This window comes from Tachyglossus aculeatus, chromosome 16, assembly GCF_015852505.1.
Source record: "Tachyglossus aculeatus isolate mTacAcu1 chromosome 16, mTacAcu1.pri, whole genome shotgun sequence".
NCBI lineage: Eukaryota > Metazoa > Chordata > Mammalia > Monotremata > Tachyglossidae > Tachyglossus > Tachyglossus aculeatus.
The window spans coordinates 33,015,504-33,041,683 of NC_052081.1; the positions used below are offsets into that span (position 1 = coordinate 33,015,504).

The 26,180-nt window shown below is 43.2% G+C and overlaps 1 non-coding gene across 1 annotated transcript; it reads right to left on the reverse strand.

The window, feature by feature from the left end:
- Window positions 1-5,583: 5,583 nt before the first annotated feature.
- Window positions 5,584-5,721, reverse strand: LOC119938933. Its single transcript, XR_005454618.1, has one exon. It is a non-coding gene; the product is annotated as a small nucleolar RNA SNORA7 (small nucleolar RNA).
- Window positions 5,722-26,180: the final 20,459 nt, after the last annotated feature.

The window sequence follows — 26,180 nt, forward strand, 5'->3', positions numbered from 1 at the left end:
GTCTCTTAACTTCTCTGTGCCTCAGTTACCTATCTGTAAAATGGGGATTAAGACTGTGAGCCCCACGTGGGACAACCTGATAACCTTGTATCTTCCCAGTGCTTAGAACAGTGCTTCACACATAGTAAGCACTTAACAAATACCATCATCATCAATCATCACCTACATAAGCACCTATGGACTCACTCTATCCCTCACTCCCCCAGCACTTGTGTACAAATACTTAAAGATGGTTGCTTCCCCTACCTGTACTCTTGGTTTCCCAAACTAGATTGTAAGCTTCTTGAAGGCAGGGATTGAGGTCTTTATTTACTCTCTCTAAAGCTTAGTACAGTGTTTTGCACACGGTTAGCACTCTATCATTGCCACTGATTTTAATCTTTCTCCAAAGCTCATTCAAGCAGCCTAGAATTCATGAGGGCAGGATGTTTTTTTCTGGCTCCCAATCAGAACCTTCTTTGATTTTCTCCCCTTCTCCAAGTTTTTCCATGCCTCTGCTAACTATTCAGAGAGCCAGAAGTGAACTTGAGGTGTGTGTGGGTGGGGAGGGCTGTCTTTCCATTGGAACGATACTGAAACTAACCTAAAGCAATGGGTTTCCTCCAGGAGGTATTAATAGCTTGTTCCATCATCATCATCAATCGTATTTATTGAGCGCTTACTATGTGCAGAGCACTGTACTAAGCGCTTGGGAAGTACAAATTGGCAACATATAGAGACAGTCCCTACCCAACAGTGGGCTCAGAGTTTAGTCAGGCTTAGCTTAACACACCCAGGAATCTGTACTTTTAATTTTTTGATTTATTTTGTCGGGGAGAATGGACTTTTAAGATTCCTTTTCTTTCTGTTTCAGTTGCCCATATGTTTGTCATAAAAGAGTTGAAAAGGTCTCTCACGTCTGAAAAAATAAGTCTCAAATCCTGAAGTGGCATTAGGTCAGAGCTCTGTCCCTATCCCATTTGTTAGAAGACTGATCCCACACTGAGAAATTAAAAGTTTGGAGAGCTGTTTTTATGCCCTCCCTGAATCTCATCAGCTTCTTGAAGTACAGAAGAGAGAAGGCATTAGAAGCAGCATGGCCTAGTGAATAGAGCCCAGACTTGAGGGTCAGAGGACCTGAGTTCTAATCCCAGCTCCACCATATTCATTCAATCGTATTTATTGAATGCTTACTGTGTGCAGAGCACTGTACTAAGTGCTTGGGAAGTACAAGTTTGCAATATATAGAGATGGTCAATCAATCAATCAATCAATCCTATTGAGCGCTTACTGTGTGCAGAGCACTGTACTAAGCACTTGGGAAGTACAAGTTGGCAACATATAGAGACGGTCCCTACCCAACAGCAGGCTCACAGTCTAGAAGGGGGAGACAGACAATAAAACAAAACATGTAAACCAAATAAAATAGATAGAATAAATATGTACAAGTAAAATAAATGAATAAATAGAGTAATGAATATGTACAAACATACATACATATATACAGGTGCTGTGGGGAGGGGAAGAAGGTAAGGCAGGGGGGATGGGGAGGGTGCCTGCTGTGTGACTTTGGGCAAGTCACTTAACTTCTCTGTACCTCAGTTATCTCATTTGTAACATAGGTATTAAGACAGTGAGCCTCACATGGTTCATGGATTGTGTCCAATGTGATTACTTGTATTCATTCACTTATTCATTCAGTCGTATTTATTGAGCGCTTACTGAGTGCAGAGCACTATACTGAGCACTTGGGAGAATATGATATAACAATAAAAAGACACATTGCCTGCTCACAATGAACTTATCTAATGCAGCACTGAACAGTGCTTTGCACATAGTAAGCGCTTAACAAATGCCATTATTATTATTACAGTACCTGGAACACAGTAAGTGCTTAACAAATACCATTAAAAAAAAAACGAGAGGAGCTTTAATTTTTCCCACTGCAGTGATCCATGTTATGGAATGAATACTGCAGAATGAGGGATGGAAATGGGTCTTCTTTTCTCAGTGGAGATTCTGTCCCTCAGCCGGGCTGAACAACAAGAAGGTGCAACTCCCATACCCCTGTCGCCAGCCCTAGGAAATTCTCCTGGGCTTTGCCGGTGGACAAACAGCAAACCTGCGCACAATGGCACACACTCCGACACACCGACACACAATCCAGAAAGGCGTCCCACCCAGCATCTCAGGTAGTAGGTCACTTCCCAGCCCTCTCCCAGCCTCAAGAATTTCATGCAACCTAGAAGGAGTGCCCAGAAACTGATATTTAAATTTTTATGAAGTGTGTGGCTTTATTATCTTAATAAATCTTCATTTGGTTTGTCGAATACAAGCAATTGATGCAATGAGTTTATGTGAAAATTAAGACAGCGATAGATCTTGTTAATTAGACAAATGCTGACATAGAAAGAAATAAGTGCCAGTTGGGAATGGAGTGGAGTTGAACTGGGAAGGGCTTGCCTCCTAAGTTGTTTCCAGAGGTTAATTTGGAGGCTGTTGACACTCTGCCCGCAGGAAGAGCTTTTCCTTATTATTCAGGAGGAGGGAGCTGGGGCGGAAGGCTGGTTGGGAGATTCCTGCCCACTTCATCTGAATTATTTACAAGTTCCCCCTCCAGTGTGTTACACAATTAATGTCACATAAAAGTTAGGCGCACAGCCGTCTTTTTCGGGAGAGCTGCGGCAGCCAACCAGTGCTGCCTTTGATCTAGGTTGCCAGAACATGTTATCCCAGGCTGCTCTTTGGCATTGAAAATTAACTTGGGAGCCCTGATGAACGAAACAGCAGTTGGGCACACTTCTCCTTTGTAATACACATAGAAACGCACACCTACCTGCCTCCCTCACCTCCTCGGCAGTGTCTATTTGTACTGCAAGCTGGGGTCCAGATAAACAGCTGTGCTCGGAGGAAAGGCAAGATGAGCACCAGATTTCCAGCTAATGGAGTTCTGTCGACATGCTCTCGAACCTCCCGGTAAATAACTCCTGTGACCCCGGCCCCTAGGCATTGCGGAAGATAGAATTAATGTTGCAGCCTTAGAGGAGCGCATCTCGTTGTTCAATTTAAAAGAGGCTCTTGGAAAGATTTTCAGGAAACAGCTACACAAAGCTGTCTTTTGATGAGGCAGTGGGCAGGAATCTGTACAGAATGAGATTAGATTTAGTGCGTCAGGGAGTTCAAAAAGGTGTGTGCTACTTGGAGAAGAGGATGGAAGGAAGGAGCCAGGAAGAAGGAAAGGGAGAGAGGTCAATTGGACACAGAGATTAAGGTGTCCGGAATGGAAAATTGAAAGCAATAACCTAGCTCTTTCTATCTCTCCAGCCCACTTAACTCTTGTCTGAGATAATTCCGGCCTCTTTAGCCAACAAGCTTCAGATACTCTATAGTTCTTGTATTCAGTTATTCTGGCCATCTGCTTGAAGTGAAGATTGTCATCTGTGGGCAGGTCTATTCTCCTTCATTCCCTTTTGCAAGAACTCTGTTTTGGGTGGTCTGTCACATAATACATCTTGTCTGTAAACTCATAATGGGCAGGGACCGTGCCTGCTAATTCTGTTGTATTGTACTCTCCCACACACTTAGGACAGTGCCCTGCACATACTAAGTGCTCAATAAATCCCAATGATTGATCATTATTGTCTTCAATAGTTTTTTCAAGCCCCTACTGAACACTGTATCAAGTGCTTGGGAGAGTATAACTGAAGGAAAACACACTAAGTGACTTCCCTCTAAGTACTTAAAAACTTATGGGGTGAACATTGAGACAAAAATTATTTGCAAATAGTGGGGATCAAGACTATTAGGAAGTAGAATACTAATGATAGTATTTGTTAAGCACTTATTATGTGCCAGGCACTGTACTGAGCGCTGGGGTGGATACAAACAAATCAAGCTGGATACAGTCCCTGTCCCCTGTGGGGCTTACAGTCTCAATCCCCATTTTGCAGATGTGATGCCTGAGGCACAGAGATGTGAAGCAACTAGCCTAAGGATACACAGCCGACACGTGGTAGAGCCGGGATTAGAATCCATGACCTTCTGACTCTCAGGCTCGAGCTCTTTCCGTTAGTCCATGCTGCTTCTCAACCAGTGTATCAGGATGAAATCACAAATAAATAACTGAATACATAAATGAAAATACACCTAGGTATAGGAATAAGAGAAGCAGCGTGGCTCAGAGGAAAGAGCCCAGTAGAGAAGTGCAACTTCCATTTCCTGGAACCCCCACCCCGACCCCAATCCCCAAAATGTTACTTCTGGGTGGCTCCAATGAGAATTTCTTTGGGTGTAGTCGCTGAGTGAAAAAGAAAAGCACGAATCTGGTAGCAGGTCATAATAATAATAATAATATGGCATTTATTAAGTGCTTACTATGTGCAAAGCACTGTTCTAAGCCTTCATTAACACGCTTTGAGAGTTGCTGTGGCTCTTCTCTGGGATTATTAGATCAGGCCCGGGTTTTGCCCTCCCCCCGATACCACCGTCCCTGTTTTCCAGGCCACTACACATGGAGAAATACCTGCTGGGCTTTCACAAGGAAAATGACAGTTACAAAAACATTATCTCAAGGAAGATGAGTGAGTTCTTGCAAAATTGCCTGTCCAGGGGGAGAGGGCAAATGGAAAGAAAAATCCAAGGCATGAAAAATATACATGTTGGTTTCTCTCAAGGCCAATCTGTGTGAGGCCATGCATGAGGACGGTAATGCTGTTTTTAAAACAAGGCTGTTAGAAGAATGTGATGTGCCTTTAAACGGTAGGAACACGCCAGGAGTCAGCAGAAAGCATTGCAGCAGAGAGCATAGTCCGGTGGCACAACCGGAGAAGAGAGGAGGAAAGGGGCTTACTTGTCAGCAGTTGAATCCTATAAACCTTTCCGTTTTCCCTGCCTCGCATGTCTCCCCTCCCTAGACGATCCTACATACAGCCACACAGATCATATTCTTAAAACACCATTCGGAATGCATCACTCCATTCCTGAAAACTTTCCTGTGGCTATCTATTTCTCCCTGCATTAAACAAAAACTCTTACCATTGGATTCAGGACTCCACACCAGCTGTCCTCTCTCCACTCTCTTTTGCTTTTTCATCCAGTTTTCACTCTTTGCTCCTCAAAGCTAACCTTCTAACTGCACCTCGCTCTCAACTCTCCTGGGTCCAATCCATTCCAGTCAGTCAGTCAGTCAATCAATCAGTCACACGCCTTTCTTCCTGCACAGAGCTCCCTCCTTGCTCAAATCCACCCATCTTCAGAGCCCCTAAAAAGCCATCTCCTCCTTAAAGTATTCCCTGATAATCCTGTCTGTCTTTGCTGTTGAGTCGTTTCCGACCTATAGAGACTCCATGGACACAGCTCGTTGTTGGGTAGGACTGTCTCTATCTGTTGCCAAATTGAACTTTCCAAGCTCTTAGTACAGTGCTCTGCACATAGTTAGCGCTCAATAAATATGACTGAATGACTGAATGAATGAATCTCTCCCCGAATGCCCCATCTCTGTGTGCAATTGTTTCGGTAGAATATCCATAGAGTTTTCTTGGTAAAAATGCAGTAGTGGTTTGTCATTGCCTTCTTCGGCAATGTGCCCAGCACAGGTGAGTTTTGACTTGTAGCAGATTGCCTTCCACTCGCTAGCCACTGTCCAAGCTAGGAATGGAGTGGGTATGCCTCTGCTTGACTCTCCCTCCCGTAGCCGAGACTGGTAGAGTACTGGAAACTCTCCAGGTGTGATCTTGAGAGGGCACGATAATCCCCACCTCCCTAACTATATCATTCTCCAGTCCCTCTATCCCTGTAATGAATTAAATTGCCTGTTTTATTTGTTTATCCCTTTTTTCCTATTGTGTTTTTTCAATTTGTTGCCCTTGTCTAGGACTTCTCACTCAGTGTTTACAACCCTAGTTGCAATTATTTTTCTGTTTTCCTCCCCCTTTAGAATGTAAGTCCCCTTATGGGCAGGGAACATGTCACTTTATTATTCTGTACTTCAGTCAATCATTATTGTGATTGTGTGTTTACTCCATGCAGAGCACTGTACTAAGGAGTTGGGAGAGTCCAACAGATTTACTAGGCACGAACCCTGTCTTTAAGGAGCAAATAATCTAGTGGAGTCCCTAGCGCAATAATGCTCACCACAAAGTAAATGCTCAATGAAAACAATTGCTTGACTCGTTGATATACATGCACCAAGTGGCTGCTCAATAAATACTTCCACTAGGAAAAGAAATGGGCCAAACTCAGAATTGCAGACCCAAGCCTGAGGGTCTTCTCTGGATTGGAAGCTTGTTTGATTCTACTTATCAATTACAAGGTTTTGAGTTTTGTTGTTCTTTCTGCTTTCATTCATCCATTCAACTGTATTTATTGAGTGCTTACTCTGTGCAGAGCACTGTATTAAGCTCTTGGGAGAGTACAGAACAACAATAAGCATACACATTCCCTGCCTTTACCTGGTGAAATAGGATTGTGGTTATGAGTTGGTATGGCACTCCTGTAGCAGTTTGAGTAATAAAAGCAATTAACAAATATAATGATGATGACAATGATAATAATTAATACAATGATAATAAAGCCCTCTAGACTGTAAGCTCATTGTGGGCAGGGAACATGTCTACCAACTCCATTATATTGTACTTTCCCAAGTGCTGAGTACAGGGCTCTGCACATAGTAAGTGCTCAATAAATACAACTGATTGATAAGAAAAATTATCCTGTGGTTCAAAGATGGGGCTGTCAACAGTGAGACTACACCCACGAGTGTGAATAACTTAATAAATGTCTCAAACACTTCCTACTTTGTCTATAGCATTACTTTGGGTCACCTTTACAGACCCCTTGCCATTTTGGAGAGCAGTGTTCGAACAATATTGTTTAAGAGGGGAAGAACTGGTGGTAAAACAAGAGCTTGAGTTGTTTTTGAAGTAGTGGTGATGGTTTGAACCAAGCTGTCAGTACTCTCTGGCTTGGCTCCCCGGTGCTCAATGACAAGCCTGTGTTGAACCAAGTGGCTGAAAGAGAGGAACAGAAAAAAGGCAAAACAGCTCGGCCTAGTGGGTAGAACACAGGCCCGGGAGTCAGAAGGACCTGGGTTCTAATCCCAGCTCTACCACTTTTCTCTGTGATCTTAGGCAAGTCACTTCACTTAATAATAATAATGATGGCATTTATTAAGCGCTTACTATGTGCAAAGCACTGCTCTAAGCGCTGGGGAGGTTACAAGGTGATCAGGTTGTCCCATGGGGGGCTCAGTCTTAATTCCCATTTTTACAGATGAGGTAACTGAGGCACAGAGAAGTTAAGTGACTTGCCCAAAGTCAAACAGCTGACAATGGGCGGAGCCGGGATTTGAACCCATGACCTTTGCCTCCAAAGCCCGTGCACTTTCCACTGAGCCACGCTGCTCCTCTAGCCATGCTGCTTCACTTCTCTGTGCCTCGGTTACCTCATCTCATAAATTAGGTTGGACACAGTTCCTGTCCCATATGAGGCTCACAGTCTTAATCTCCATTTTTTAGATGAGGCAACTGAGGCACAGACAAGTGAAGTGGCTTGCCCAAAGTCACACAGCAGACAAGTGGCAGAGCCGGGATTAAAACCCAAATTCTTCTAACTCCTAGGCCCAGGCTCTATCCACTAGGATATTCAGATTGGAAATCATCCCTGCCTCACACAGTCTAAGAAGGAAGAAGAACAGGTAACTCATCCCCTATTTTATGGATGAGATTCTGCCTTTACCCATACAGCCACCCACTCTGCATGGCTGAATAGCTTTTAATTAATTTCTCAAGTTTCCTTGGGAATGTGGCTGATGAGAACAGTGTAAGTTTTAGGCGTATATTTCCTTATTAGGATTTGTTTAAAAAATGTTTTAGCTTTGCCTGGCAGAAATTTTGACAGTAGGTAAAAGTGCTCAGCTTAAAAGCAAATTGTCAGCAAGATGTTTTCCTTAAAAGATGAAACGTTCAGCTATTGAACACGTGCTAATGACTCAATTGTTAGTTCTAATAGATTTGGCAAGGACACAAGAGGGCGTCCTCCATTAGTTCAATTAAATAAAGATGATTAAAATTACAACACTGATCATTGCTGCCCCTCAGGATTTACCTGGATGTTCTTTCACTTCCCTGGACGTTCAGGGATGGTGGTAACTCCTGGAGGAATCAACAGCAGCACAGTGAAAGTCAGAGTGGAGGCTGTTACACCCATGTTATCTAATCAGTCGTATTTACTGAACACTTACTGTGTGCAGAGCACTGTACTAAGCACTTGGAAGAGTACAGTCCAACAGAGTTGGTAAACACGTTTCCTGTCCACAGTGAGCCTACAGGCTAGAGAAGGGAACTGAGGCATAGAAAAGTTAAGTGACTTGCCTGAGGGCTCACAGCAGGTTCATGCTGTAACTGAGGCACAGAGAAATTACCTGTATATATGTATATATGTTTGTCCATATTTATTACTCTATTTATTTATTTATTTTACTTGTACATATCTATTCTATTTATTTTGTTAATATGTTTGGTTTTGTTCTCTGTCTCCCCCTTCTAGACTGTGAGCCCACTATTGGGTAGGGACTGTCTCTATATGTTGCCAGCTTGTACTTCCCAAGTGCTTAGTACAGTGCTCTGCACACAGTAAGTGCTCAGTAAATATGATTGATTGATTGATTGATTAAAATCTAGGTCCTCTGACTCCAAGGCCCGTTTTCTTTCTACTAGGCCCTTCTTTTGCTATTGCTGGAATTGATCCTCCAAAGTCATCTGTTTCAGCAGTCCTCTCCTCTGATGTGATAGTCAATACAGTCTGTTGGATTTAATTTACAGCTATCAAAGGAAAATGCCAATTTTCCCCTTGTCTCTGACATCCCTCCTCTTGTGAACATAACCTGTCTTGCTGCTTTAGGACTGACCAGCAAGCAGAGGCAGAATTGGAGGGAAATGGGGGTGGCTGATTGGCTAATGAGAGCATTTTCTTCTGGATCAGTGCTGGGTGGGAGGGAGAAAGATTGCTTGTATTATTTTTTGAGGAAATAGAGAATATTCTTTTCTTCTCGAGCTTTGGTGTCATCAAGTTCCATCCAAAAAATGGGGCTTACCATTGGTCTAGTCAAGTTATCTTCTTCTTCGTTGAAGGGTTAGTTTTAGTATTTGTCACCTCTGAGGATCCTGGGGTTAGTGAAAGGGGCCCATGAATTTCTCTAACACACAGAATCTGCTTTCAAACTCTGCCTGGTTGCACTTGCTGCTGGGCTTTGGATCTATTTCCAACTGTGTGTGTGTGTTCATATACTTGTGCATCCTTATTTTTGAGTTATGAAAAAGTTAAGAATCTGTCAGAATTCCCAATTTCAGCCTGGATTAAGTTGGATCCAAAGTCCCAAATGTATCCATTCCCAGTAAAAATGATTCTGGATCAAGTTTGGCCAATTCTGGTGGTGTTCAGGTCTTCCCTCAAGAAATTCCATTACAGCGTTGTTGACTCTTCAATCAATTATATTTATTGAGTACTTACTGTGCACAGAGTACTGTACTAAGCACTTGGGAAAGTACAATGTAGCAGTTACTAAACACATTCCTTGATGACAGTGAACTCACAGTCTGGAGGGAGAGATAGACGTTAATATAAATAAATAAATTATGAATAGGAACATACGTGCTGTGGGGCTGAAGGAAGGGTGACTAAAGGGAACAAATCAAGGTGAGGCAGAAGGGAGGGGGAGATCAGGAAATTAGGGCTTCATTCAAGGAAGGCCTCTTGGAGGAGATGCTCCTTCAATAAGGCTTTAAAGGTGAGGAGAGTAATTGTCTGTTGGATATGAAGAAGGAGGGCATTCCAGGCCAGAGGCAGGTTGTAGGCGAGAGATTGGTGGCAAGATAGATGAAATCGAGGTACACTGTAGAGTTTACTTAGCAGACTAGGTTGATATTACAGCAGCGAGGTGAGGTAGGAGGGGACAGGGAGATTGAGTGCTTTATAGCCAATGGTAAGGAGTTTCTATTTGATGTGGAGGTGGATGGGCAGCCACTGGAGGTTCTCGAGGAGTGGGAAAATATGGACTGAAAGTTTTTAGAGAAAAATGATTTGGGCAATAGAGTGAAGTATGGACTGGAGACGGGGGCAGGGAGGTCAGCAAGGAGGCTAATATAGCAATCAAGGCGGGACAAGATAATTGCTTGGATTATTGTGGTAGCAGTTTAGATCAAGAGGAAAGGGCTGATTTTAATGCTGTGAAGTTTAAACCAACAGGATTTAGTGATAGATTGAATATGTGGGTTGAATGAGATAGATGACTCAAGGATAATGCCAAGGTTACGGGCTTGTGAGACAGAAAGGATGGTGGTGCTGTCTACAGTGATGGGAAAATCATGGGGAGGGGAGGATTTGGATGAGAAGATAAGGTATTTGGTATTCATTCTATTTGAATGAATACCAAAACAATCGAGAGATGTGGGTGCTCAACTTTTTGCCATCCTGACAAATCTGAACAAGCGGTTATCTACTTTCCCTAAGATTTTTCTATTTTAGTTTTCATTTCAATTTCAACATCATGGACATTTCCATTTGCAAGAGCAAATATTTAATGTATCTTAACTTGTATAAAGATCGTCTGGCTGTCTGCTGGCTGGCTGGCTGGTTGACTAGCTGGCATCTTAACTAGCAGGCAGGGCTAGACTGCTGCGAGCTCTATGACAGCATAGCCATGATTTTATAGGATGACCAGTGGAGCAGCTGAGTATTCATTTGTGCCTGATGCTCCTGTCTTCCTTTCTAGGCTATTCCTCTTTCACGGGGTCTGAGTAAGGAGTGGTCACGTATACCAATGGTGCTTGGGAGAGGGAAGGGCAGGGGATGGTAAGGTGCTGGGAAAAAAAGAAAAAGAAAAAGTGTCATTTTCAGCAGCATGGAGTTTATTTGCCTTTATGTTTTTGTATTGTTTGTTTAATTCATTGTACCAGTTTCCGAATCTTACTAATGATTTTTTCTGCTTCATTAATAAAGTTGGAATTTTTTGTATTTTTTGAATTTTTGTATTCCCCCTGATAAATACATTCCATTGTATTTATTTGGTAGCATCTTTTATTTTGGGTTTGGGTAGCAGCTTGGCAGAGTGAGGGCAGTGCTTTGTGGGAGAGGGGGGCAATGAGCACTGTGCTTTAGCAGACTCTGCCCTCCCCAGTTCCTGGCTCCTCTGCACTCCACCTAAACTCCTGTTTGTGCCTGCCTTGGGGTCTTAAAGCAGTCCGAGTCCTAGCCAGGCAGAGCCAGGAGGCCGAGGGGACGGGCCTGGGAACTCGACCAGGAATTTGGGAGGGGGAGTTAGGGAGGCAGACCTGCTCCTGAATCCTCCGGTTTCCTAGGCAGCCAAGTTAGATGATCACTGGGAGTTGTTGGGGAACTGAAAAGGGACAAGACCCCTTCCACCTGCACTCCATCTCACTCTGAGCCACTCTGGAGAGCCATTCCCTGCTCCCAGAGTGGGCAAGACAGGGGTCAACCTGATGGGAAGTTGAGGTGGGCTTGGCTGGGGGGATCCGGTCTTGCCCCCCACTCTCTCCTAGTCATGGTGAGGGGCAGGGTGAGGGTGGGAATTAGAAGGGCAGGGGGATGTCCAATCCCCCTATCTGCCTTACCTGCAGCTTCCAAGATTGTTCAGGTGAGCTGGGGGAGCCAAAGGAAAAAACTGGGTTTCCCAAGCTGCACTTTTGTCTGGAGAAATAGGGAGTGTCTGACTTCCTACCTTCCACCTCCAATCTGCCATTTCCTCCCTGCACACTTCTCTAGCCTAATATAAAGAGAGCCAAAATCATTATTATTATTATTATTATTAGGAGAAGGAGTACTAGTAGTATTTGTTAAGTGCTTACTGTGTGCCAAACATTGGTCTAAGGATTAGGATAGGCACAAGATAATCAGGTCAGACACAGTCTCTGTCCCACATGGAGCTCACAGTCTAAGAAGGAGGGAGAAAAGGTATTGTAGCCTCATTTTACAGATGAGGAAACTGAGGCACAGATAAATTGAGTGACATGACAAAGCAGGCAAGTGGCAGAGGTGGGATGAGAACCCAGGTCCTCTGACTCCCAGCCTTTTTGCAAAACGTGGATAGTACTGTTGGCACTAAATAAATACTAAGCAAAAAGAACATCACTACATCTTGCTAGCGTCTCTCTGCCCTTCACACTGCTATTTTGTTTTCAGCCTTTCATTTCCTTTCTTCTTAAGGTTTTCCCCATCGATTTGAATATTCCCCAGCCACTTGAACTTCTCTCCTTTATAATTTCCAATTCTGAGTGCTTTCTCATCAGTGTCGTGAATCTCATTAATGTCAACAAAAATTTGAATTTACTTGCAATTTATACATTGGTTTTGGTCCATTCACCAAAGACTTTAGAATCAAGAACCTGCATGAAGGAATTGATGATCACGCGTGCTGCTTGCATTGTCACTCATGCTAATTCTTGCTAATTACAGTTCTGCTGGGGCATAAAGTGCCACGGGTGGGAAGGCAGGTGCCACACATTGCCAAATGTACAAAAGAATTTTAAATCCCTAACCAATTAACAGCCTTACTTGTGACAGTGATACTATAGTGTCATAAACCAACAGGAAGTTGCCAGGTTAGCCACTTCAGTAGCCACTATAGTCTTTGCCATCTACATCAGCCTGCCAGTTTCCAGATTCCTGCTGAGCCTGTCCACCATGTGAGAAATCTCGGAAGTCACGAATACCAGACAACTGGCACCCATTACATTGGCATGAAGGGCAATGCAATGATGTCACAGAACATTTTGCAGAAGCCATCTACACGTAGTGCGTTTTTCAAAGAGCACCCCTGACTTCTTCCCGAAATAATCGCATCTCCCTCCCTGAACCCTGTGAGCATGGGCGCCTCTTCTGAGTCACGGCGCTTGTCCAAGTCAAGGTGGGGAGGGAATCCCTTTGCTGAATAGAGGAGTTCTTTAAAGGTAGCACACCTAAGTCACATTATATTAATAATAATAATAGTATTTGTGAAGCGCTTACTATGTGCCAAGCACTGTTCTAAGCACTGGGAAGGTTACAGGGTGATGAGGTTGTCCCCCGGAAGGCTCACGGTCTTCATCCCCATTTGACAGAGGAGGGAACTGAGGCCCAGAGAAGCAAAGTTGAGAAGCAGCATGGCTCAGCGGGTAGAGCCTGGGCTTAGGAGTCAGAGGTCATGGGTTCGAATTCCGCTCCGTGAATTGTCAGCTGGGTGACTTGGGGTGAGTCATTTCACTTCTCTGGGCCTCAGTTGCCTCCTCTGTCAAGTGGGGATGAGGACTGTGAGCCCCCCAGGGGACAACCTGGTAAGTTTGTATTTCCCCCAGCGCTTGGAACAGTGCTTGGCACATATAGTAAGCATTCAAAAAATACCATCATCATCATTATTATTATTATTATTATTATTATTAGACTGTGAGCCCGCTGTTGGGTAGGGACCATCTCTATACGTTGCCAACTTGTACTTCCCAAGCACTTAGTACAGTGCTCTGCACACAGTAAGCGCTCAACAAGTATGATTGAATGAATAAACATTAGTTTAATTTTCATTTAGATCATGGACCTTGTTGTTACTTGTCACTAAGCAATGTTTAGCCAATGCAGAGTGATTGGAAAAAGATGATTTTAAGATAGATCGTAAGCTCTTTGAAGGTAGGGATCCTGTCTACCAACTCCATTGCATTGTGCTCTCTTGAGGTTATTACAGTGCTTGGCACACAGTGAGTGCTCAATAACTACTACTGATTAATTGATCGATTGGGTGCAGTCAGGACTGAGAATTGGGTATATATTTAGAAGAGGGGATTTAACTGGTAAAGTATGTTTTTAATGCAATGCACTGAAAATCAGTGACTTTCCAAAGCAGTCTTATCAGAGAAGCAGCATGACTTAGTGGAAAGAGCATGCGTTTAGGAGTCAGAGGTCATGGGTTCAAATCCCAGCTCCGCCACTTGTCAGCTGTGTGACTTTGCACAAGTCACTTAACGTCTCTGTGCCTCAGTGACCTCATCTGTGAAATGGGGATTAAGCCTGTGAGCCCCACATGGGACAATCTGATTACCTTGTATCTACCCCAGTGCTTGACACATAGTAAGCGCTTAACAAATACCATAATAATAGTAATAATCAAGTTTTAATCTTGGTTCAGAAAAGGTTCTAGTAAGTACTTTTTTTCCCTTCTGGTAATGGGCTTCTATTTTGTCTCTCTTCAGACAGTCAATAATGTGGTTTTATAAAATACAACAATGCTGCTCCCACAGCATTATTTAAAGACATGAAACAACCTCATAGCCAAATGTTGTAAGCAAATACTTGTGAATTATTATTCATTTACGTATACTGGCAAAACTTCCATATATATAGCTTAAAGTTGATGTTTATGTTATGTTGTTTTCTTTGCATCCTGAGGTCTTTATGATTCTGTGAAATTCTGAAGCCCTCATTCTTGGGCAGACTACCAAGGGTTAAGTTGCAAAGATGAAGTAAGTCAAGATAGAGAGCTGCTGGGGAGACACTGAGGCTTTGGTATTAAAATGACATGAAATTAATTTGATCACCTGAGAAACTTATAATGAACTAGTCTTCTTTGAAAAGATATGTCACTGGCAGCTAGATTAATTACTGAGGATACATCCATGGCTGCAGATTTTGATCACAACTATCTTGATGGATTCCCAGCTTCTTCCTTGGCTTGGCTAAGACAGTAACAACTCCCTCTTGGTTTATTATGCCTGTAAATGCATATGTGCACATACTTAAATGGGCTCACCGAAAAGGGGTCCCACACCCCTAGAGATCTAAGTGATGGTCTTGTTGGCACAGGGTAAATCTACTGGCAGGTGGTGAAAATGGAATCTACCTAGGCCATCAAAAGTCTGGGGGGAAGTTGCGCTAGTGATTTTTGTTGCAATTCAAGTCAGTACAGTTTAAAAGCATTATATGGAGCCAGTATAAACTCCTGATTTTTGGCCTGCGGGTATCACCTGGCCTGACTCCCATTGCCTCATGAACCATCTGATAGAAAATTACTCTCTCCCCACCTTCGAAGTCTTATTGAAGGCATATCTAGAGAAGCAGCATGGCTCAGTGGAAAGAGCATGGGCTCTGGAGTCAGAGGTCATGGGTTCAAATCCTGGCTCTGCCAATTGCCAGCTGTGTGATTTGGGCAAGTCACTTAACTTCTCTGTGCCTCAGTTACCTCATCTGTAAAATGGGGATTAAGACTGTGAGCCCCCTGTGGGACAACCTGATCACCTTGTAACCTCCCCAGCGCTTAGAACAGTGCTTTGCTTTGATGGTTTAATGAATGCCATAAAAAAGCCCTTCCCTAAGCCCTCCTCTCCTCTTTTCCCTTCCCTTCTACATCAACCTGACCAGCTCCCTTCATTCATTCTCCTCTCTCAGCCCCACAGCACTTATGCACATATTTAATTTAATTTATTTATATTATTATCTGTCTCCTCCTCTAGATTGCCAGCTTATTGTGGGCACAGAATGTGTCTGTTTACTCTTGAACTGTATTCTCCCAAGTGCTTAGTAAAGTGCTCTGCATAAGTAAGCACTCAATAAATATGATTTTTAAAAAAAGCATGTTTGGCTGTTAACAGCCACCTCAAGTTCCTGGCAGCCCTGAACTTCCCCCTTCATTATGTTGCCAGCTTGGCTCTTGCTACAGTGGGAGTAGATGGGCTAAATTTAGTTAATTTCCTCCTTGACTAGACCTCTAACCATATCAAAACCCACCTGATGCTCTGATTTTGCCCCGGGGGGGTGGGGCATGACCCCTTGTCCCTCAGAGCCATTTAGTGAACTTATCTACTGTGAGGTAGAACACTGTACCAGGCTCTTGTGAGAGTACAATAAAGATAGAAGATAAGTTCCCTGCCCTTGAGAAGCTTACAACCTAGTTGGGGAGACAGGCAGACATAGGTTGTCTTTATTTTTCTTTTTGCATCCAATTTATGTCTGACCTCAAAGAGCTTACAGTCTAATAGAGGGGGAAGCTGCTGTTCTTCTGCAGAGCCATCAAAGTCGAAGCCCTAAGGGGAGAAGAACCGTGCTGGACTAAAAGCCACAAGTCCCTGATTCCAGAACATCAGTGCTGGGCTCCTTCTCAGCCACTGATCTTTCAGACAGCTTAGGTGATAATGTCAGCCACTCAAAACAAATGTGAAAGAAAAACTCTCCATTGGTAAGCAGTTCATTCTCCTTATTCGTTCCAAGCCTGTAGTCACGGTTGAGCAACCATATTAATTATTCCCACTTTTATAAATTTTTAACACCTGAGAGATGTTTTTCCCTTTCACTAAGCATTGACCTGTGATGCATTATTGATTTTTTTTTTTTGCACTGAATAAGGAATGGGCAGTGACTGAGCCCCTAATGTGATTCAAAGTATTTGAAAGCAAGAGAAAAGGCCGTAAAAAGAAAAGTCATCATCAGGCTCCTCAAGCATTGACTTCAGACTGCAGTGATCCACGGGTTTAGTCGAATGGCTCTCAGCTGGGCTATTTGACTAGACACACAGATATGTGATTTGCATACATGTGTACACATAAGCACCTGCACAAGTACCCTCTTTTGCAGGTTAAGTGATCTTGCAGGGTGAGCAGATTTTCTGTATCCTTCGGGAAACATTGTAAGGTTAAGCCTTAGTTGATTGCAGCTTTGCCATTTCCAAGGTCAGAGATGATGGTCTGACAGGATGTTTTAGGGGCCACTGGGGTATAAAGCTGGGGGAGTCTGACTGGACAAGGATATGCACCCAGAATGGCCCCATGTTCTCTCTGCCCCCAATTGCTGCTCTCACCATCTGAAGAGGCTTATCTGTGGATTCAAAGTTAGGATAATGATAATAATAATGATAGCATTTAACTGCTTACTATGTGCAAAGCACTGTTCTAAGTGCTGGGGAGGTTACAAGGTGATGAGGTTGTCCCACGTGAGGCTCACAGTCTTAATCCCCATTTTTACAGATGAGGGAACTGAGGCCCAGAGAAGTGAAGTGACTTGCCCCAAGTCACACAGCTGACAAGTGGCGGAGCTGGGATTTGAACCCATGACCTCTAACTCCGAAGCCCGTGCTCTTTCCACTGAGCCATGCTGCTTCTCTAAGGATGGTTTAGTAGAATTCGGGAAGAGGATTTGTCAGCCTGCTCCCCTCATTCTAGCACTGGAGCTGCTGCTGGTGCTTCAGCATAATGAGGTGCCCACTTTTCCAGCTCCCTATTCCTTGGCCTGGTAACCCTGGAATAATAGTGGGACAGTACACAATGTGCTGAGATTGGGCCCATGAGCTACGGAGGGAAGGGCAACAGGCCACACAAGGCTGTAGAGCTTCTGGGAGCCATCCATCTTGCTTCTTTTTCTGTAAGAGCTATTTTAGAAGGTTTATCTGTCCATCGATCCTCTTGTACATTTGGTCCCTATGGGAATCAGTGCAACCGGGCTTTGGCCCAGCCTCCTTTGCACTCAGGGAAAATTTCAGATTTTCATGGGGAAACTGCTTTATTTTTCTCATGGTCAGTTTCACACTGCCTATTCAAGAGCTGGGGCCAAGAATTGTTTTGTCTTTGTTCCCAGTGGAAATACAAATAACATTGTCAATCTTCAACTTACTCTGAAATAAAAAAAACAATATGAGTAAGGAAGTTTATTCTTGTTCCTATTTATTTGTTTTCCTTATGTACATCTGAGGCAATACCTAAAAATCAACTGCATTTTCCCAGGTAACATCAGGTAAGGGAACTAGCTTATATAGTGTATATACTATGTAGAGCATCAGCCAATATACATGTATCTACCCCAACCCAACTTCATAACCAAAACCTGGGTTTAGAAGGAAGGGTGTATGTGTTACTTTAATAATGATCTATTATTGTTATTATTATTGTTCAGTGTGCTAAGCATAGGGGTAGATACAAGGTTATCTTGTATTTAATAAGGTTATCAAGGCACAACACCTGTCCTTCACAGGACTTACATTCTGTCTTATTCCCCATGCACTTAGTACAGGGCTCTGAACACATTAAGTACTCAATAAATATAATCAAATGAATGAATCCCCCTTTTTCAGAAAAGGAAACTGAGGCCCAGAGATATCAAGTGATTTGCCCAAGGTCACACAGTATGCCAGTAGTGGAGCTGGAACTTAATCAATCAATCAATCAAATGTATTTATTGAGAATTTACTGTTTGAAGAGCACTTAGTACAGTGCTCTTCATACAGTAAGTGCTCAGTAAATATGATAGAATGACGATGCACTAAATTGGATGAATAAAACTGATTTGGTAGACTTGTCCCTTTCCTACAGAAGGTTTACAGTGTACAGGGGGAACGCGGGTCTTGAACCCAGTTCTCCTGACCTCCAGTCCTGTGCTGTTTGTTCTAGGCCACACTGCCTCGGTAGGCATCATCTGTGTTCATATACTTAACCACTTAGAGAAAAACAGCGGTGTCAATAAGTATGCTGAAAAGGAATAGGTGAATGTTATTTTTGAGAGTCAAAAAGTTTTCACTTGCTGGCATTGTTCATGCAGTTAAAAATAAGTCAGAAAGATCATCAATCAATCAGGGGTATTTATTGAGCACATATTGTGCACAGAGAACTGTACTGTGTGTTTGGGAGACTACAGTAAAGTAGGTAGTCACGAGTCCTGCGCTCAACAAGCTTACAGCTTAGTGAGTAGGAAGATATGAAGGATACAGTCTGCCATCTCACAAACCAGCCAAGAACACCCCTTCTAGACTTTGAGCCAGTTGTTGGGTAGGGATTGTCTCTATTTCTTGCCAAATTGTACTTTCCAAGTGCTCTGCACACAGTGAGCGCTCAATGAATACGATTGAATGAATGAATGAATACACTCATGGGCAGGAAATGTTTCTATTGTTACATTGTACTCTCCCAGGCTCTTAGTGCAGTGCTCTGCGCATAGTAAACACTCAATAATTACTATTAAATGAATGAATGAGTGTTCCTGCCCTTTCAGCCGTGATTCAGTAATAATAGCGAGTCCCTTTGCTAGTCACATGCCTTTCCTTTCTCAAACCTTATGACTGTGGGTTTACTTAGTACCACTGACATGGAGATAAAAATCAAATTACTAAAGCTGTCTGGCAAAATGAAGGATGCATTTAGTTGTTTTAGGCTGGTTCATTTTATATATTTTTAAGATAATTATTTACAAAATTTAGTATTTCTCCTCCATAATACTAGGCAGTGAATAAAGCTCTACAATAAATCAACTGGGCACTGAAATGAGGGAGAAATGGGCCCATGAAAATGATTGGAGACATTGAAGAGAAGAGAAATTACATAAAGAAAAAAGTGAAAATGACTGTTCAGATTGAAGATGAAAGACTCAGGGAACATTAACTGGAAATATATAAATTAGTGATTGATATGGAGAAAACCAACCAGAAAGTACTGCTTACCAAGGAGAGATAAACATGAAGAGACAACCATTTAAAGTAGAAGCAAAAAAGTCTTATCTGGCAGAGAACTTAATCTGTAAGACTCCCACTGAAAATTATTTGCGAGAAACTATAACTTCACAAGATTCAAAAGAGCTAGTTTGATGAGGAAAAGGAGCCAAAGGTTAAATTAGTCAGGATAAAAATTTGCATCTCTTAGCTACGGACTTGCAAAATTAACTTTTACAGTAGAGACACACTTCTCATTTTTCTCCTTCATTTGAGTGGGTGTAAACAGATCCAAAGCACCAATAGTCTTATAACTGGTCTAAAAAGAAAATTTATTCTCCCCAGAAAGTCTAACCCTACTCCACTCAAGCATTTGTGTTTGTATGTAATGTGCGTGTAGGGTGTGTACGAAAAGATATACTCCAGAATACAGCCTGGATAAGTGTCTTGTAAATGGGGTTGTTTTAGAGGTTCATTTTCCCATAGATTTACTTGCAATTAGTTAGGTTATCTCCTCAAACCAGCCCCGACAGGACAACAGAGCACTGCAGGTAAATGGATGCACCCTGAAATGCTTTCCCTACCCTCTGGGACCTCAGTGATTTTCATTTTCTCTCTCTTCCTCTTCCCTCTCTCCCCCAACCTTCTCCTTCTCTCTCTGCCTCTCTCTCTCCCTCTCTCCCTCCCTTCTCCCTCCCCGCCAAATGCCTCACTCCAGTCATTTGTTAAAAATAACCATAGGGACAACTGCTGCTGCTGTTAATGCAGACATCACTGGCCCCTTCTTGCCCTTCCTTCCCCGTGCACTGCCTTCCCAGGGGACAGGGACAGGGATAGACCAGGGTGAGAAAGACCAGGATGGATGGACCAAGATGGGATGGGCAGGGAGTGACAGTCCCCTCCTGAATCTCTGCCGCCTGAGATTCTTCTTCCCTTCCAACTCCCGCTACCTGCCCCTAACCTCCAATCCCACCAGGTTGGCCCTGGCTGGGATGGAAAGGCGGAACTGCAAAGCAGGAAGGGGAAGAGTGTGGAGGCAGGGGCTGGGCCCACTGAGCCAGCTGTTCCTATGGTTATTTAAAACAAAGAGAAAGAAAAATGTAAAAGCTGGAACGCAGAGATGGAGGGGGGTTGTGATCCAGGGAAATAGGGTAGGAGGGTCTAGGTTCACAGTGGGGTGCTAAGAGGCAATCATTCAATCAATCAAGGGTATTTACTGAGCACTTATTATGTGTAGAGCTTGGAAGAGGACAATTCAGCAGAGTTGGTATGTATATTCCTTGCCCACAAGGATCTTACAAGCTAAAGGGGGAGGCAGCAGTAAAATAAATTATGGACATGTACTAAAGCTCTGAGGGGCTGAGGATGGGGTAAATATCAAGTGCTTAAGGGGTACAGATGATGATGATGGCATCTGTTAAGTGCTTACTATGTGCCAGACACTGTACTGAGTGCTGGGGTGGATAGAAGCGAGTCGAGTTGGACACATGTGGGGCTCACAGTCTCAATCCCCATTATACAGATGAAGTAATTGAGGCAAAGAGGAGCTGGGACTAGAACCCATGACCTTCCGACTCCCGGGCCCATCCACTATGCCATACTGCTTCTCTAAGCTAAGTGTAGAGGTGATAAAGAAGGGAGTGAGAGTAGGGGAAATGAGGGCTTAATAGGGGAAGGAATACTTGGAGGAGATGTGAGTTTAATAAGGCTTTGAAGATGGGGAGAGTGGTGGTCTGTTGTAGATGAAGTAGGAGGGAGTTCTCTGGCTAGAGGGAGGATGTGGGCAGGGGATCAACTGTGAGAAAGATGAAATCGAGGTACAGTCAGTATGATGGAGTTCAAGGAGTTAAGTGTGTGGCCTGGGGTTGTATTCACGGTGTCAGGCATATTATCTTCAAATACAAAGGACCACTATTTATCATGTCTGAAAGGAGCTTGTGTTTTGGATTTGCCTGCGAATATGTTTTGTTCTCTCCCACCTTAAATTATCTTCAGGGGAAAGTAAATTCCTCTTTGGGGATTTTCATGGACTGAGGAGATGAGTCCAATTTCACCTTTGCCTGGGATGAATCAATCAATCAATGGCATTTATTGTTTATTTTGAGCAGAGCACTGTACTAAACCCTTGGGAGAGTACAATACAATAGAACTGATAGATGGGTTCCCTGCCTGCAAGAGAGTTTACAGTCTACGGGATCCCAATTCCAGGACCAAATTGGTCTACAACACCCTGGACTCTTTTTCTCCCAACCTTGGGGCTGTCAAATTTTACCTTTTTTCCCGATTTTGGTTCTGGAGCAGGCATGGAAGCAGCGTGGCCTAGAGGAAAGAGCATAGGCCTTGGTATCAAAGGACCTGGGTTGCCCTCTAGACTGTAAACTTGTTGTGGGCAGGGAATGTGTCTGCTAACTCTGTTGTACTCCCTCAAGCCCTTACCTCAGTGCTCTGCACATAGTAGTCACTCAATAAATGCCATTGATTGATGGAATATTCCCAGTTCTGCCACTTCCCTGTTGTGTGACCTTGGGCAAGTCACTTCATTTCTCTGTGCCTCAGTTATCACAACTGTAAAAAGGGGATTAAATCCCTCTCCCTCTGATTTAGACTATGTGCCAATGTGGGACAGGGACTGTTGAACCTTATTACCTTGTATCTACACCAACACTTCAGACAGTGCTTGACACATAGGAATTTAACAAATACCATAAAAAAATAATGAGTTCAACTGCATTGTTCTCTCCAAGTGCTTAGTACAGTCCTCTGCACAAAGTTAGTTCTCAATGAATATCATTCATTGATTGCAGAAATTCACAGCAATTCAGAGCTCTTGTGCTCTGGACAATTCTTCCCCTACCTTACCTGTCCCCATCTTATTAGTCAAATGATAAGCCAGGACCTTCTGCATTCTCTGTTGAAAGGGCCCCATTCAGCCAGAACTTGCATCTCTTTTATTTAATATTAGTCTTTCCGCAGTTTTTTCATTAAAGAAACATAGGAGAATCAGCATGCCCTAGTGGAAAGAGCATGGATCTGGGAGTTAGGGGACCTGGGTTCTAATCCTGGATCCTCCATTTACCTGCCTGTGACCTTGGGCAAGACACTTAACCTCTCTGTGCCTCAGTTCCTCATCTGCAAAACGGGGATTCAATACCTATCTTCCCTCCTACTTAGACTGTGAGCCCTATGTGGAACCTAACTATCTTTAATTGACCCCAGTGCTTAGTACAGTGTTTGGTACATAATAAGCACTTAACAAATACCACTATTATTATATTTTAAATGGAACGTGTCTTTCTCTTTGAAGGGAAATTTTGTTTGTCACCCATAGGAGTTATATGAAGCCCTGGAGAAACTTATTTTTGTCAAAACACACACACACACACACACACACACACATACATATATGTGTGTATATATATATATACCCCCCCAACATCCTAACCCTCCTCTACAGCTCCTTCAATCAATCAGCCTCTCTGTCTCTCTGTGATAACCTGGCCAGTTCAGTCATTACCACTCTCCAATATCTAGTCTCCTTCCACCCAGCTAAGTAATAGCAAAATCTTTTAATGGGCTGCACTGAATGCTTTCCTGATATAGGGTCGTCGGGCTTCATTTACTCCTCATACATCCTGGGCTATTTTATAGCCTTCACATGTCTTAGGTGAGAGGAACTGTTTCCACTTTTCATTCTTGACAGGGAAACAATTGATTTTTTTTGGAACTGTTTTTCCACCACACCTCCCTTACCCCTGGCAAAGGGCCAGTGGGGAGAGTGGAGTCTATTCCTCGATGGGGCAGTGGTCAAGAACTGGGGGCAGAGGTGATGAAGGTTCTGTCAGTAACTGAAAAGTATGTTACACAAAGCATGCAAGTTCAAGTCATGAGCTTTTTCGTCCATCTCTCATACACCCATAGAAATGGAATCAAGAGGGCTCGTTTTTTTCTTTGGAGAAAAAGGCAGGTGAGGAGAGGATTATCTCTCGTAGTCAGTCAACACTATTTACTGAGTATCTGCAACTGAAGGGGATATTCTAATGAGTTACCCAGGAAACACAAGAGTCAGTCCCTTCCCTCAAGGAGTTTACAATGAAGCAGAATAATAATGATGGTAATTGTTAAGCGTTTACTATATATTGAGCACTTTATAGGGTAAATACAAATGCAAATAGACAATACGTATAAAACAGAAAAGATACTTAGGAGTATGAACTAGAGTATAATTTTCAGAAGGACATACAAATGTTCCATTTTAAAAGCCAGTATCCATTAGTTGTGGTATTTGTTAGGTGTCTACTATGTGCCAGGCACTGCTCTATTACTGTGGTGGTTGCAAGCAAACTGGGTTGGACACAGTACCTGTCCCACCCGGGGCTCACAATTTCAATCCCCATACAGATGAGGTAACCAAAGCAAAGAGAAATCAAGTGACTTCCCCAAGGTCACCCAGCAGACATGTGGCAGAGCTGGGATTAGAATCTATAACCTTCTGACTCCCATTCCTGTGCTCTATCAGCTGCCCCATGCTGCTTCCTAACTAGTTGTGAGGCCCGTGTGGACCAGGGACTGTGTCCAGTCTGATTATCTTGTATCTACTCCAGCGCTTAGTGCTTGGCACTGTAAGTGCTTAGCAAATGTCATCAACATCATCATCATTTTCACAAATGTTGGGTGCATTTGGAGTGATTAGGTTGGCCTAAGGTACATGGGGTTGATCCAACTGCTAAATTTTGGCATGCCCCTGCCACCTCACATTGCAATTCCATCGACCTGAAAAAAGACAAAGGGCAATGAAAAACTCTACAACTAATCATAAGAGGAAAGATTTGTGTTTATGAGGAAATTACAGTCACTCAAAGGTATTTATTGGACACCTACCATGTGCAGAGCACTGTACTCAGCACTTGGGGGAGTAAAATAGAATTGGTAGACGGTTTCCCGGCCTTTGAGGAACTTATTTTCGATTGTTCCAAGGGAGTAAGTGTGTCTCGTTCCCTTAAAGCATGAGTTTCTAGAGGGAAGGGATCAATCAATCAATCAGTGATATTAATTGAGCACTTATTGTGTGCAGAGCACTGAACAAAGTGCTTGGGAAAGTACAGTATAATAGAGTTGGTAGACAATCCCTGCCCACAAGCTTACAGTCTACAGGGCAAAAGTTGTGAGTGAGTTGGTTGTGAGTTCTTCTTCACAGTGCCCTGTCAAGAGTGTGCCCACTCATCAATATTAACACCACCACCACCACAAGGACAAGTGGTGTGACCTTGGGCATATGGCTTAACCTAAGGGTAGCCCAACAGCAGCTTTTCTTCATTTACTGTGTCTGGGTAAGCTGCATTATTAGTTGCTTTGCTGCAGCAGAATCCCTTGCCCATGGGTCCGTGGTCTTGGGAGAAGTGCGGTGGCCAGGCTCATCCCCAGCCCCTGCTCCAGCTGTACTTAAATCAAGGCCGCCACTGTCCCTGCTCATCCCCCACCCCACCCCCTCACCTAGCATCCACTCGCTGTTCCTGCTCAACGATGCTTTCTTTGGATTTGCGGCTCTCAGCCATATTATGTTTGGGGTTTGCGGCTCTTCAGTTCATGATTCTTGGCACCCGGACTTAAACTCTTTGTGCCTTTATTCTCCCACGTCTAAATCAGTGCTGCCATTAGCTACTCCAGCACAGGGGAGTTAGGTAGCTCTGAAATACCTGAGGTGGCTTAAACCTTGGCTAGAAAGCACTTCTAATTAATAACTGAGGGAATTTCTACTCCCCCCACCCCCCATCAGAGTCATTGGAATTATAGATTTGAACCAAATGTGGATGAATTTGATGTTTCTGCTCCTGTTTCATCCTAAAATATAAAATTGCTTTGGGAAACCTTGCTTGGATAACATTGGCTGGAAATTTGGGATGAAATAATTAAGGCTTTTGTTCAGTTTAGTTGACTTTCAAAATGAGTGAGTCATATTATTCGGAGGCAGAAGTAATGAGCCCTGTTACTTAAGCATTAGCTAAAGCAAATTAATCAGACAAGGCTTGAGTCTGACAGAAAACCTTGGCTTTCCCATTCAAATGAGAAAAAAAAAAGCCCAAATATCCAACAGACCAACCCTCTCCCCAACTTCAAATCCCTACTGAAATCACACCCCTTCCAGAAAACCTTCTGGGTCTAAGCTCTCATCCCACCATCCTAATTTTCCTCCCTAATGCCCCATCCATGCACTTAGTCCAGTCTCCTAAGCACTTAAGTACTCACCTCTCCCCACCCCACAGCACTTAATGGATACAACCTTACACTTGGTTGCTCTCTAAATTGTAATTTATTTTAAAGTCTGCTTTCTCAGTTTAATTGTAAACTCCTTGAAGGCAGAGATGGATCGTGTCCCCAGTTTCATTGTACTCTCCCATACGCTTACTACGGGGCTCTGCACAGAGAAAGTGCTCAATAATTACCATTGATTGATTGATCAAAAAGGAAATGATTAAGAGTAAATAGGCCCTTGTATCTACCTCCAGTGCTCAGTACAGTGCCTGGCACATAGTAAGCACTTTACAAATGCCATTAAAACAAAACAAAACTACTTGTCTTGACTACTACAACAAGCCTCCTTGCTGACCTCCCTGCCTCCAGCCTCTCATTTCTCCAGGCTATACTTCATTGCTGCTGCTGCCATTGCTTTGATTGATTTTCTAAAAAAAATTATCCTGTTCACATCTTCCCCTCTCCTTAAAAGTCTCCAGTAGTTGTCCAGCCATCTTTGCTTCAAACAGAA